General features: G+C 40.2%; 1 protein-coding gene across 7 annotated transcripts in view; it reads right to left on the bottom strand.

Annotated features, from left to right (window-relative positions):
* The window catches only part of LOC116055648 (RNA binding protein fox-1 homolog 3-like), a 651,886-nt gene that overhangs the window by 235,367 nt on the left and 401,375 nt on the right, over positions 1 to 15,144 (bottom strand). The gene's annotated exons all lie outside the window — the stretch shown is intronic.

Below are 15,144 nucleotides of genomic sequence, written 5' to 3'. Positions count from 1 at the left end.
TAATGGTGTGGAATTAATGAAAATGGGTCTGAGTGGCCTCGCTTACTGCTGGAGGACAGCAGGTCTGCATGTCTGCATGTGTGTGTGTGTGTGTGTGTGTGTGTGTGTGTTTGTGTGCATTTGTGAACCTTTCACCCAAGGGGTCTTAATCACACTGTTTTTTTAATGATACAAAAGGCTTTACCATGTATAATGGGTACACACCAACAAACACAATGATACACACACACACAGAGGCCGTTGTGCGCAACCCCACACTCTAACTGCCAATTTCCACCGGCTGCGTAACGTCTGCGGATCCGCTCCTGAACGTTGCCGGAGTCATTAGGTTTCCATTAAAGTCAATGTGTGTATTTCCACTGACTGCAGAACGGCTGCGTTCCGACTCCGTCCCAGCTCCGGCGGTCCGCAGCCCTCTGGAGCAGATACGCAGAGCTTCTATTTTTGACGGACGACGGAGAGCTCCGCAGCTATTCAGCACACGGCAGATAGTGTGGGACAGGAAGTCGACCACAGAAACAAAATAAAACATCCGGTTCAGTTTCAAAATAAAATCCACCGTGCTCACGGCAGATCGTATTTCCCTGCACTACACCTTGAAAACACAGCACAGAGTTGTTTCCCCTCTACTCCTCTGGATGGAAACAAACTGGTGTTGGTTTTGTGGTTCTTTTTTACGTGAATTCGCGAGATCTCGTGGGTCCTCGTGATTTCAGCTGTCAGTCATGGCTGCAGCCATGCCGCAACAAATCTGGACCTGGTGGGTATTGACGGACATTGGAGCACGCAGCCGTTCCGCAGCGGAGCCGGTCCGCAGACGTTCTGCATTCAGTGGAAATCCGGAGTTAAGGTGGTTGGTGAAATATTTGATATGGAAACATGGTATCATGTATTTTCTCATTTGTAAATGCCATCTTTTATTTATTTTTGCAACCTCTGACACCCACAGGTCGTTTTTGTAAAGACCTCTGCCAGAACAATAGAGAACAACTAAATCTGTTATTCTTTGTCCTCTTTTTAGTGGGCAAACAAAACTAGTATGGTGCAGGACAGACACAGCTTGGCTGACCAAATCATTATAACTTATTGTGTAATTTCCTTGGGATTGTTTTGAGGTCTTTATCCAGAAATTCTTATAGCAGTAATTACACATGAATGCAGCACACTTTGGGATGACTCAACTCACCAGCTTTTTGTGTGCTGATCAAACGTGGCTGGCAGAGATCCTGTGTGATGTGCACCGTGGCAACAACAATAAAAATGGGGAGGACTATCTTGTGTTTGGAACAGGCTACTGGCACACCTGACCAGTCTGCTATCCAGTCCTTGGAGAGCAGAATGGATGGTCTTAGGGCAAGGATCAGATCCTAACAGGACATGGGACACTATGGCATCCTCCCTCTATGTAACTGGGACATGGCTCACCCACCAGGTGCTAATTCAAAATGTCCGACCATCAGAGTCCGTTACCGAAAATGCACCAAGCCAAGATGCACTGATTAGATTAGGTCAAGCCTCGCTTTATTGGTTATCCTGGATTAATACATTCTGCTTTTGTGAAATAGCCCCCTGGACCAATGTTATTGTCAATTGAGGGCCAATTCTACCATTCACATTACACATGAAAATTTCACTTTATGAGGTTCTTTAACATTAATATGAGTTCCCCCAGCCTGCCTATGGTCCCCCAGTGGCTAGAAATGGTGATAGGTGTAAACCGAGCCCTGGGTATCCTGCTCTGCCTTTGAGACAATGAAAGCTCAGATGGGCCGATCTGGAATCTTCCCTTTATGAGGTCAAGGAGCAAGGTTACCTTCCCTTTCTCTGCTTTGCCCGCCCAGAGAATTTGGCCCGCCCATGAGAAAGAGAGAGACATCATGGCTTGAAAACAAGCGAAGCATGGCAGTTGGTCAAGGCCACACCCCCACCCTCCACCTTGCCCCCCCTCTCTCCTCCTCAATAGCATTTAAAGCTACAGACACAGAGTAAAGCTCATTGTGGGACTGGCTCTTGCGGCTGTAATTCTGCACCAAGGCTGAATTTTGGGAAAGAGTCTTCAGATACAGTATTAGGGGACCACTAAGGCCTATATAAAAGAGACTTCAGATACAGTATTAGGGGACCACTAAGGCCTATATAAAAGAGACTTCAGATACAGTATTAGGAGACCACTAAGGTCTATATAAAAGAGACCTCAGATACAGTATTAAGGGACCACTGAGGCCTATATAAAAGAGACTTCAGATACAGTATCAGGAGACCATCAAGGCCTATATAAAAGAGACTTCAGATACAGTATTAGGGGACCACTGAGGCCTATATAAAATAGACTTCAGATACAGTATTAGGTAGGGCTGTCAGCAATAACGCGTTAATCGCGATGCGATTAAGGGCCGCCGCGATGCGATTAATTTTTTTAATCACATTAATCGCATTAATTACATTAATCGCAGAAATTCAGAGAAATTAAAAGAAATTAATCGTTTGACAGCCCTATTTAGGAGTTACTAAACACTATATTGACTCTAGTAAGGATAGGGTTTTTAGTTTTTTAGTCAGGTACTTGGAGGAATTGTGCAATAATGACAGATTCACACATTTTTCTTTTGTTTACAGTAAATAAATAATTACAAATCTTAAAATCAAGTTCATAAAGTAACTTTCTTTGCATTCATTTGATTCCCAATCAAGATACACTGGTAAGAATGGCTTTCCATTGTTCTGAAATGCAAAATAATAGAATTTTAATCATGTGATAAAATATGCGATTAATCACGATTAACTATAGACCTTCAGCGATTAATCGCAATTAAAAAAATGTAATTGTTTGACAGCCCTAGTATTAGGGGACCACTGAGGCCTATATAAAAGCATCCAAAAAGCAGCATGTCATAGGACCTTTAAAGAAGGGATGGACAGCCCAATCAGAGGCTATGCTGCGGGGTGCGCTGAGTGCCTTTGACAGGGATATGTTGCAATGACATCAGTGAATCTGTAGTCACAAGCTTAATTTCAACACCAATAATATAAGCCCTACAGTGATTTGCTGTCGTGTTGTGTGATTTGCTGTCGTGTTGTGTGATTTGCTGTCGTGTTGTGTGATTTACTGTCATGTTGTGGGAATTGCTAGTGTTGTGTGAATTGCTCTCGTGGTTTGCACTTCAGGACCACCGTACTTTCCTTTTGATATTCCACACTTTCAGCCATGCTTGTTTATTGCTTGTTGTACTCAAAATCGCATCTATGGTAGTTACCGCTACAGTAGGTGTCTCCAGGACCACATTTTGCCATGATAACACACACAGACTCACAAGGTTAAAACAACACTAGCGTCACTCTCGCGGCTGGTAATTATACCGATATTAACGTTAACAATATAATATGGCACACCCCTACACTGTTATGAACTAACTTTTCCATCCAGTCAAAATGGCCTGACATCATCCCACTACTATGAAAAAGGTTTGTGACATACAAGTTGGAAGTTGGAAGTTAGTTGCTGGTATGATTTAGTGTCCTGAATGCTATGTGTACTGCATGTGTTTATGTTATACTCCTGTATAACAGCATATTACTTTTATACAGTGCACAGCCCTCTAGGGATGCTCTCCCCACCGCTATCCAACAGTCTGTCAGACCATCACCAGAGAATATTCACACTTTACATTTAGAATTCAGCCAGCTCCACAATCACTAATCAGCCCTTTGGCACACTGACCATTTCTGGAATATGTGTGGCACTCTCTGGTGAACTTTTTTCTTTTAACATGCCTGCAACCCTCTCTTAATTCTAAAAAAGAAATTCTTTTTTTTCAATTTTTAGCCATGCTCAACGCATAGCTCCAGGCATGACAATATTGTGCCACCATTAGGTAAAAATGTCAGTTTGTCCAATATTCTTTGACAGTAATTTTATGACATAGAATCAAATATTTAATGCAAACATAAAAAAAGAAATGTCTGTTTTCAGAAACTCCTCCTATGTGTGATCTTTTAAATATGCCTGAGCATTCAAATCAATAGGTGAGCTTCATGAGGTTGCCAGATCAGAGAGCTGGCCCGTGCAATGTTTCCAGAGTCAGGGATTTGATGTCCTTTTTATGAGTCTAAAGTGCTGAGTTGTACATTTTCCTCCCCAAAACCCTGCCTGGCAATGGCCAATGAGCTTATCAGATTTCACACACATGAACACACAGAAACACACACGTTCCTGCACCTTCACACCCTCTCCCCTTGCTGTATGTATTCTAGTGTGTGTGTGTGTGTGTGTGTGTGTGTGTGTTGTAGGTAACACACTTTTAGTGTTTTGGGTCTAAGTCCCCAAGTGTAACCTGTCTCTATAACAATATTCTGACAGCTTGCCCAGCAGCCCTAGCCCTAGCTAACCCTAACCCTGGTTAGCAATCATCTTAATTCTTAAATGTCACTAAATAATCTATGCAAATGAGGGTTGATGGGAACCTTTTGGATGCATGTGGGGGGACAACGGCTCCTAAATAAAGCTCTGTCAATTAGCATCAATATTTGTCTTCTTTTCGTGATTTAATTTACACCTTGTTCTCATGTTAATGACCACAATTAATGCTAATTAAGAGGAGTAAACGAGGAGGAACAGAGACGTTTGATTAGGCTGGTACATGTGTGTAAATATCTATCTGCATGTGAATGTGTATGTGTGTGGGAGCAGAGTAAGTGTCTTCAACACTCTAAACTAGCATTAAACTAACAAGAATCAAATGAATACAGTGTGAAAAAAACTAATTAACATTTTGATCAATAGACTTAATTAAATTCAGGAGCCAAAATTAACACTGCTGTATGTATAGATGTGCACACCAAAAAGCTGTTGGTCTCTGATCCACACACACACACACACACACACACACACACACACACACACACATACACACACACACACACACACACACACACACACACACACACACACACACACACACACACACACACACACACAACTTGCCTATCCTGTCAGTCAGCTGAGTGAATCCAGGGGTAAACACTGGGGGTAATTACCCATCACCTTTCTATCAGCACTGTTAAAAAAAAAAGAAAAAACTCGGGACTCCGACCAGAAGTGTGTAACCTTAAACAAATGACAGCAGGGTCCTCCTCAGGGTTGTGACCTGTGACCCTGTGAGCTCTCTCTACTGTACGCCGTCATAACACTGCTGCACTAACAAGCCGGCTTGTCAGAATAACCTTTTACTGTACTGCCGTCCAGTTTCTCAGAGACCTTTAGCTATTACACGATACCTAAAACCTCTGCCATTTCAAACTGTGACTCTCTTCCTCATCCTCCTTACTGAGCCCCACCTCTCCTCTTTCCATCCTCTTGATTTCCCTATTGTTTCCACTGTATTTCTTTTTATTTATCTCTTATTTTGTTCCTCTCTGTCACTGCCGCTCTCTTTCTTTGCTCACAGACAGTTATTCTAACCTTTACTTAAGGCCACAAAGGATTATACTCTTTTCTAGTAACATTTCATGGCAGCTGCTCATCAATATGAATAAAGCAAATTTCAGGTCACAGAAGTGTACACAACAACCACAACACAAGGATTCTTTCAGCTAGCATATTAAAAAAGCATATTAAGAACAGATAGCATTATGGGAATGTGTCCAACATGTAAAGAGAAAATGAGAGAAAGGAAATATGTGAATATACACTTGACCTTTACTGTAAACATGTAAAATACAAATGTGCACAGTGTGAGGGCTAGATCATTTTTGAAAAGAATTAACTTGTACAAAGTGTTGTCTGACCACATGGGAAGGCAAATGTGTTCAGAACAGCCACATTTGAAGATGGAGTGAAAATCCATCCATCCATCATAAGTAAGGGTAAGACCAGTAATTGTTTAAATATGGGGATAATGGCACACATTTCCAGATACATAGTGTTGCACTCTGTTGTAAGTAAAGACTAAAAGGGCTTAAGGAAGAACAGGTGATGAATAGACTGTATAAGTGAAGCCAAAACAGCCTGGTGGCTGGCTGCAGTATAGGTATTTAATTCCGCCCCCTCCATATAAGCGCATGGGACATGCGCCAAACTACACAATCAGAGTACATGTCAAAATTTTTTTCCAAAGATGGTTTCAGTCATTTTAGGTAGCTCTTATCAAGCTGATATTTGTTCAAGTGTTCATTTTCTGATAAGTTTGTTTGTAATTAATTATTTGATACTATAAAAACAGGGTGAAACGTGATGTTTGACAGTTGGTCCAGCGGGTGTATCCCGATCACTACAGTGCAGACTCTGTCTTCAAAATTGGTGAAAGATTGGTGAATGAGCGTAAGAGGGAGGTCACACTGGATAGGTCCTTTTAAACCGGGTAGCGGAGTTTGTGTCCTGGAACAAGTTAAGGGGAAAACACAAGAAACGGGTGTTTGTATCCTGGGAGCTGATGTTTTAACCCAAACTAGGGCTGCACGATATTTAGTTTCATCATCTACATCTCGATGTGCGATAGTCACATCGCAGAACGTTGCGTTGTTGACGCTAAAACTTTTTTGCTGCTCGATAGAAAAGTAAACTTTTTTCTCCTTTTACATGATCGTTACTGGCCGAGCCTTCACCTTTAAGACAGGTGGTCATGTGACGTAACGTTAGTCCGATGGCGTTTGTTATGGGAAGTGAGGCTCTCCGTGTGTAGAAAAGTACCGCGGCAGCTGTCGCTGACACAGTGATGCATATTTCCATGGGTAGTGAAGCTACAGTAGTCAGTGTTTTATGTTCGCTGCAAAGACAAACTAAATCACCTGATTAATGCAATATTATCACGACGTCTCCCGGCCATTTTTCACCGCAGAAAGCTGCTACCAGCCAGGCTAAAGCTAATAAAGTTAGCCTAAAGAAACAAGGCATCTGTCCCAACTAATGTTACAGTTCGGAGCCGCGATGCTGGAAACGTAACACTAATCTACAACAGCAGTCTGTTTCTGATATAATATCATTTACACTGATTTAAGTGTTCTTGTTGCTAGTGTGTGCATGCAGGCTCTGCACCACCAATCACAATCAGTGGTGATCAATTTGTCAAACAACCAAAGCAGGCCCTGCTAGTCAACCACAACCTGAAATTTAGAGGAAGCAACATGCATGCATTATACACTTTAGCCTGGATTGATAGTATTATATGAATACAATGGTGTCATGTCAGTCAACCAGTGTATTTAACTACCTAATGTCCCTCTCCAAAATCACTTCAGAAGAGTAGTCACAGCGCTTACTTGCTTTGGTGTTTTTAAAGCATTGAAGTTTAACAAAGAATCATTCACATTAGAAAAGGTCCTTCTTAATTTTTATTTATTTATATTAAAACAACCTTTGAATGAACACAGGTTTCACCAAAACAAGTTCCTTCTGAGACTATTTAGCAGAGGCACCGTGGCTCCGCTCGGCGCTTAGCACCGCCCAAGAGGATTTTGATTGGTTTAAAGAAATGCCAATAAACCAGAGCATGTTTTTCTCCCATCCCAGAATGCTGTGTGGACTAACCAGACCCTCCTCCACAGCGCTGTGTAGGAAGGTCTGGCAAAACGAGACTAGTATTTCTTTAACCTTTAACTTATTAAGGTGTTATGGGTATTTCTGACATTGTTTCTACCCGAGTGGCAACGTGGGGGAGAGGGGTAAATTGACAGGGTATGAGGACGGGTGGGAGCAGATGAAGTCAGGTATGAACTGGCTAGTGGTTGTGGTGGGTTGGAGGGTGATGTGATGGCAATGTTTTTCTCCACTTTGGACGTCCCCACCCGATGAACCATACAAAAAATAACAGCTGAATAATGGGGAATTTATGAGACACAAATATATTAGTAGCAAGCCATCATTTGACAGGGACTGTCATTGTAGAGACAGAGAGAGAGAGCTAGGGAGTGAGAGAGAAAGATTGAGGGAGAGAGTGAAATAGTTGTTTTCTTTTTAATGTTTTTAATCTAATTTTTTCAAGAAGTGACTTTTTGTGTTATTGTTGATAAATGGTACATGTGAGTTGTTTACAGCTTTGGCAGTGTTGGTTTTCTTTAAAAAATAATAACAATAAGTCCAATATATCAAGCGAGATAGAAACTAAGACAGAGTACAAGGAAACTTTCAGCACTGTCTGACTTGCAGCATATTAGAATTCATTGCAGACTGAGCCCTGTAATCCTAACTGCCATATCATTAGTTGTCTGCTGTTTATAAGGGAATGACTTCAATGTCAAATGCATATTTTCTCATCCAACAGTGTGGGAATCAAGACAGATGAGAAGAAGAAGAAGAAGAAGAAGAAGAAGAAGAAGAAGAAGAAGAAGAAGAGGGGAAAAGAAGAGGGCACAAGAAAATCAAGAATGAAAGTGAAGCACAAAAAGACAAGGAAAGGAGGGATGAAGAGAGAAGAAAAAAGGTCTCTGCTCCATCCAATTACATTGTTCTTGTTTTATAAATTGGGACATGGGTGAGAAAAGCTAATGAGAGGCAGAACACACTGTCTGATAAAGACGTGTGTGTGTGTGTGTGTGTGTGTGTGTGTGTGTGTGTGTGTGTGTGTGTGTGTGTGTGTGTCTCTGTAAGAAGCGTATGTGTATGTGAGTGTGTGTGTTTAAAACAGGTGAAAGAATGACATTAGCAATGCAGCTCTAACTTTGGGAGATGTAAAACATGTTGAGTGTGAACTTGGCCTCAGAGCAGATGGGCTTATCGAGGCTTAGGAAAGATAGAGCGAGGGAGACGATAGAAGAAGTGGAAAAAGACAGAAAGACAGAGAAGACAAAGAACACTTTTTATTAGCATGACATATCTGCAAACTGTTCACTATCAACACAGAAGGTACTGACTAAACTAAAACTTCAAAATGTTCAGTGACTATATTTGCTTTCCTATAATATCCATTGTTTATGATCAGAATTTTATTTGGTTCCATTTTGGCTAATACATCACTTGGTTAAGGTTTGAAGAAGATGGTTGACTTTCTTAAATTCTGAAAAACTTTAAACTTACTTTTAACCAACCGTGTCTTAGTGGAATCAGGTAATGTAGCACTGTTATGATTTCCCATTTATGTAATAAAACTTATCTTCTGCCTGGCTTATCTTCAGGCAATGTCTTGTGTGAATGAAGTGCTACATTTATGTACAAGGAGCAAGACTTTCACAGGAGACTGCGGTTCACATCCCACAGCCCATTTAGGCAACAAAAGCACCTTGGTTAAGGTAAGGGAAAGATTGTTGTTTCTAAATGCCAAAACAACACTTTTTCTGTATTTCTGTATTACAGAAAACCACGAACGCTATCTTTTCCTAACCATAACCATAACCCGAACCATAAAAAGTTAGGAATACAAGTCAAATACACATATACAGGACATTGCTAGTCAACATTTTACTGACAAGTTCAGCATCTTCATTTTGCGTCTTGCTATGTGAACTAACAACATTTACATGTTCATAAAACATCTATGCAGCATTACGTCTCCTTCAAAATGCATTTGCTGTTGCAAATCAGTTGTTGAACCTTGACTTTTTCAATATTTAACCAAAACCACTTTCTCTGACTTCTAATCCTAGTTACTGTATATCCAGCAGTCTGCAGGGCTGTCAACACTTTGGAGTGAGATTCAGTATCAGTGAAGTCGGTGCATTTTACGAGTAGGCCTTCTGTAACAGTACCCACCGCAGGGGTCAGCGTCATCCCTCCTCAACCCCCAAGGATCTTCAATTCAGAAGCCAATTTCACAATCTTAAAGCATTTATAGATGAAAAGCCAAGTCAAAAGTCAAGAGCAATAATAAGTAAGTCAGGTGTAAGAGCGTGTGAAAAGTGTCAATTGTGTGAGTCTCACGGTCAATGCGTAAGACTTGGCAGCCCTTAGTCTGATAAGAGAAAAACAATTCAGTTAAACTGCCTTTCAGGGGTTAGGGGTCTCACGCAGACATTGCTTTGTGTTAGGGGGTCACAAGCACAAAACGTTGGGAAGCAATGCTGCAGGAGACAGGGTTGATACACGGCAAGCAACATGACAGCAGCTTAGACATGCAGAAGTCAGCAGCTAGTGTGAGTGACACTGAAAATCGGTTTGAAAATAGCAGGGTTTGTAACTAAAAACTGTAAATTTACTTTTACTTAAGTATTTTTATATATATATATATATATATATATATATATATATATATATATATATATATATATATATATATATATTAGTTAGTTATATATAGTTTTATATAGTTATATTGCATTGCATCCATTACAGAGTAAACACAAAAGTCAATGAAAAAGTGAGAAAGGAGCCAAATCAGCAGCTAGAGCAGAGAAGAAGCTGTTGCTGTGTCTGCGGGAGCAGAAGGGCAGAGCTCCATGTCCACAGAGGGGACTCTGCACTTAGCTGACACTCTGGGAAAGATCCAGTACATGTTGAATGTGTACGGGGTCCAGGGCTCTGGGGCTCTGGGGCCCAGGGCTTGCAGTTGGTGAACAGTACATAAATGCACAACATTGCAATAAAATGTTATACATATCTGTGTTGTCTTAGTGAAGAGTAACAGGTTATTAAATTATATATTTATCATCTATTCAATCATGTGGCTTAATATTTCTTGCACCCTCTGTGGTGTCCTCAGCTCTTTTTATTTATTGTCTGTCGTTCTGTCCTCTTTTCTGTTTAATTAATTATTAAGGCTACACAGAGGAAGGTGATTGCATATTTATAAATGATAATCCATTTGATAAAAAGGCTGTTGGTTTGGATGTAATGAATCTCCCTTTAACATATGTACATTTTTATAAATAATAGTATTCACAATGAGTCATCTGTAACAGTTTATAAGTGTGTTAGTGTATCATTTAGTAAAATTATAACTCCCTGTATGGACAATATTAACATATAAAATAAAAAGACAGAATAGAATAAATACAGTAAAACAAGCAAAAAATTCTTATTTACATGTAATTGAAATGTATATTTGTTGCGAATAATTTGTGCTGTTTTGGATGATATGTGCCATTTCTCTGAAGTACCAGCCCCCCCCCCATCATTTCTTTCTTAATCTCTCAGTCGCTGAATCTCTCTTCCTCTGTTATATCCCTTGGCTGTTGCTGAACTCATTAGCTTAATTTCTGTCTTGAAGAGGATCAGCAAAGACGACAACAGATTACAAAGTGCATACAACAGCAACCACTATGTGTGTGTGTGTGTGTGTGTGTGTGTGTGTGTAGAGCTTGTGTAATGTACAGGTGAGTGCCCTCATGATCTAAAAGCTAATAAAAGCGGTAAAACTGCAGTACAGGATGTTGATGATATTAGGCACTAATCCTTCCTCCGTCTCTTCCCTCAGATGGAAAGCTCAGAGATTTCTTTCCGCAGAAACAACTACATCTACAACAACTACATCACTGTTCACATTAACAGCATCCACAACACACACACACACTGAGAGTTTCCAATGCTGGAATTAAAAAATTATGCAAACAGTGGTTTGATTTTCTGCAATCCATAATTGAATATGTTTTGTTTGAGCATATAGAATATATACCATTTGCATCAATGCGTATGTAAATGTTTTGTTACCACCAAAATGTGCCTGTAGCACAGAGTAATTAAAACGGCCAATTACTGCACGTTGGCATTGAATGCTTGCTCAAATGCATACACTTTACTTATTTTTTTATTACATGGGTTTTTTTTGTGCTAGTTTTACGTTTGAGAGTTATAAGTTATAACAGAGAAAATGAATCAATTTCTTTTATCTTTCACATCATCTTCAACTCTTTATTTTCTCATTATCTGTAGGAGCGTCGATGCTCAAACTGTATGTCTATTTGTTTTGAGAGTTTTATTTGATTACATAATAGGTAGAAGTAGTTATAGTTTGTCTGAGATAAAAATATATATATATAATCACTGTTAATATGAAAATATTGCTCTGCAATAACTGAGAGATATATGATATAAATCATTATAGTGTAAAAAATGTTGTGGGTTTAATTATGGCTAAATGGTATCAATTGCGTGTTCCAACAAAGCTGTAACACACAAAACATACTCTATTATTCTATGAAACAAATAATATCCACATGAGACAGAGAAACAAATAGGGTGTTGCTACACAAAACAATACACACTCTACAAAAGAATCAGAAAACACTGAGACTAAAGACAAGTGGGACACAAGAGAAAAAGAGCAAAGAATCAAGTGAGCAGTGGTGGGCTTATTTCTCCACATTCCTCGGTGTATTACAACCAGTAGACAGGAAGTGTTTAACTATTAGGTGAGCCTTGGTAAAGATTCCTCCCTCCAGCCCCTCCTTCCCTCCCTAGGGAGAGAAAAGAAGCTTGCACAAGCAGATTTAGCACATGGTATTGACTTGAGAAGACCTTTTTTTCGGAAAAATCGGAAAGACAGACAACAGGGAGGATGGAAGAAGAGAGAGAGAATGGAGATCCAATACACATGGTTGGAAGAGATGAATGTATTGGGCGGGCGGGGGGGGGGGGGGGGGAGCTGTGATCCATGTTGTCTGTTCAAATAGATGGATAGAGGAGGAGCAGGCAGATGAATAGTGGGTTTAAACACAGTGTCAGAGTCAAAAGCAATACACACACCACTTAGTCAAAACTCCCACGCAACCGATACCAACTGTTTAGTTATACTATATATACATACTGACTTTATATTTATACCAACTGTTTAGTTATACTATATATACATACTGACTTTATATATATACCAACTGTTTAGTTATACTATATATACATACTGACTTTATATTTATACCAACTGTTTAGTTATACTATATATACATACTGACTTTATATTTATACCAACTGTTTAGTTATACTATATATACATACTGACTTTATATTTATACCAACTGTTTAGTTATACTATATATACATACTGACTTTAAAATTCTTTAGTGACCCCAATAGGTTTGGCTTTTTTCCCTTAGGTATTATCATGTTATTATCTTCAGTCGTGTTCATTTAGAATTTCTTAGAATTGTTTCCATAAATCCCTCATCAAGACATGTCATACTTCAACTCTACAAAAAAAATGTGATCAATTCAACTACATCACGGGGCGTTAAGTACATAACCACAATGTCTGTTTGATGCCGGCTGGGGACCACTGTTAAATGCCATAGCTTTTTCCTAAAAAAAAAAAACGTACACGCACGCACGCACATACGCACGCACTCACACACACATACTCACACACACACACACACACACACACACACACACACACACACACACTCACACTCACACTCTCACACACACACACTTTTCGAGATAAATATCAGATATAAAAAAAATGGTTATAAGCTTAATGCTCATTTCAAGAATCTCCATCATGTTAAAGGAGGACTACAGTGAATGTTGGATGAATAATGAATCTCTATCAGCAAAAGCCTGCACATCACGCACCACAAATATAAGATATCAGAAACCCCTGGCTGGTGTAAAAAACAAGAAAAAGCACGCGACACTGAAAAGCCCACTGTTAGATGAAACATTCTTGCCCCTCCATAATATTGTCTTTCTCTTTGCAAAATGTGACAGTTGTGTAATGCTCCCTGTCTATGTCCCTGGTTCTCGGTAGAAATAGTGTAAAAATCTTTGCATAACTGCAACTGCATAGCTGTGGAGTCTTTAAGGTTTTTACTGTACATTAGGTTTACGATGCAACAAATAGCCTGACTGGCCCCAGGAAACAGAGAAAGAGAAAAACATGCTGAAAACTAACTTGAAATTTAATCAAGTTGTAAGAAAACATGTTCAGATGGAAACCTTTCACTGTTTAATTAAAAAGACAAAGAAGCATGTAAACTAACCATGCCCGTGCAGTCTAAAGTCCACTGTTACTCCTTGGCTTCAGAGGAAAAGCCGCAGTGAAAAGAGAAGCTTTCAGCAATACAGGAATTTACATCCTAAAACCCATCCCTCCACCGCTAGAACACTATTATTTTGACACGAGTAGACACGTTGGCAAGCATTTGGCAAGCACACTTTTTATTTATTTTATAGATTAAAAAATTCAATCTAAATTAAGAAGCAAAATAGTACAACTTTGCGTAATGTGATAGGGTCTTTCCATGTGTGCCGTAAGCAATGAAAGTAAATGAACAAGCACACACACACACACACACACACACACACACACACACACACACACACACACACACACAAACTACAAGCAACTAACAGACTGCTTCCCTGAGGACTCGTGGTGTTTGTGTTGCCGCATAAAGAGTGTGTGTGTGTGTGTGTGTGTGTGTGTGTGTTTGTGGAACCCAGCTGGTGCATGCTCTGTGTGTATGAGTTTGTCTGCATGTGTGTTTGTACCCGTGTGTGTGTGTGTGTGTGTGTGTGTGTGTGTGTGTGTGTGTGAGTGTTTGTGTTGCCAGCAGGCGGGTGGTCTGGGCCGCCCTGTAAAGGTGATGTGTGGCGGCTATTTGGAGTCTGGACGTGGCAGGTTAGCTCACTGCAGCCCGCTAATATTTTATATGGCAGCTCTCCCTAGTCTTATCATATTTTATACGGCCGCAATAACAAACTGTCTAGAGAAAAGGGGACCGCCTGCCACTGCACATGCTGCCAGTAGTAAAACCAGGCACACGCACAAACACACACACACACACACACACACACACACACACACACACACACACACACACACACACACACACACACACACACACACAGACACACACAAACAGAGGCATGGTTAAATGAGCTGGCACGTAACACGGCAATTGACCGATGCAGTGTCAATTGAGTACTTTTACAGTAAACAAACAGAGTGAGTGACAACTGAAAAAAAACAGGCACAATTAATAGAAACACAGCCATCTGAATGACAGGCATGCAGCCACTCCAAGTAGTCATTTGGTTCTATTGTCTAATTCAGTTCTGAGCTGACATCTGTCCCTGTTCTGTTGCCCACTACACACACACACAGACACACACACACACACACACACACACACACACACACACACACACACACACACACACACACACACACACACAGGGTAGGGTGGGTTGCTCCATGTGTTCATCAATTCAACGCCACTGAGAGTATGTGAGTGTGATGAGAGGCACATGATAAAAAGAAGTTGAGTGTTTACCAGCAGCAA

Source organism: Sander lucioperca, chromosome 22 (assembly GCF_008315115.2).
Source record: "Sander lucioperca isolate FBNREF2018 chromosome 22, SLUC_FBN_1.2, whole genome shotgun sequence".
Lineage (NCBI taxonomy): Eukaryota > Metazoa > Chordata > Actinopteri > Perciformes > Percidae > Sander > Sander lucioperca.
The sequence above is the reverse complement of the archived record's forward strand: the minus strand, read 5'-3'. Positions and strand labels throughout refer to the sequence as shown.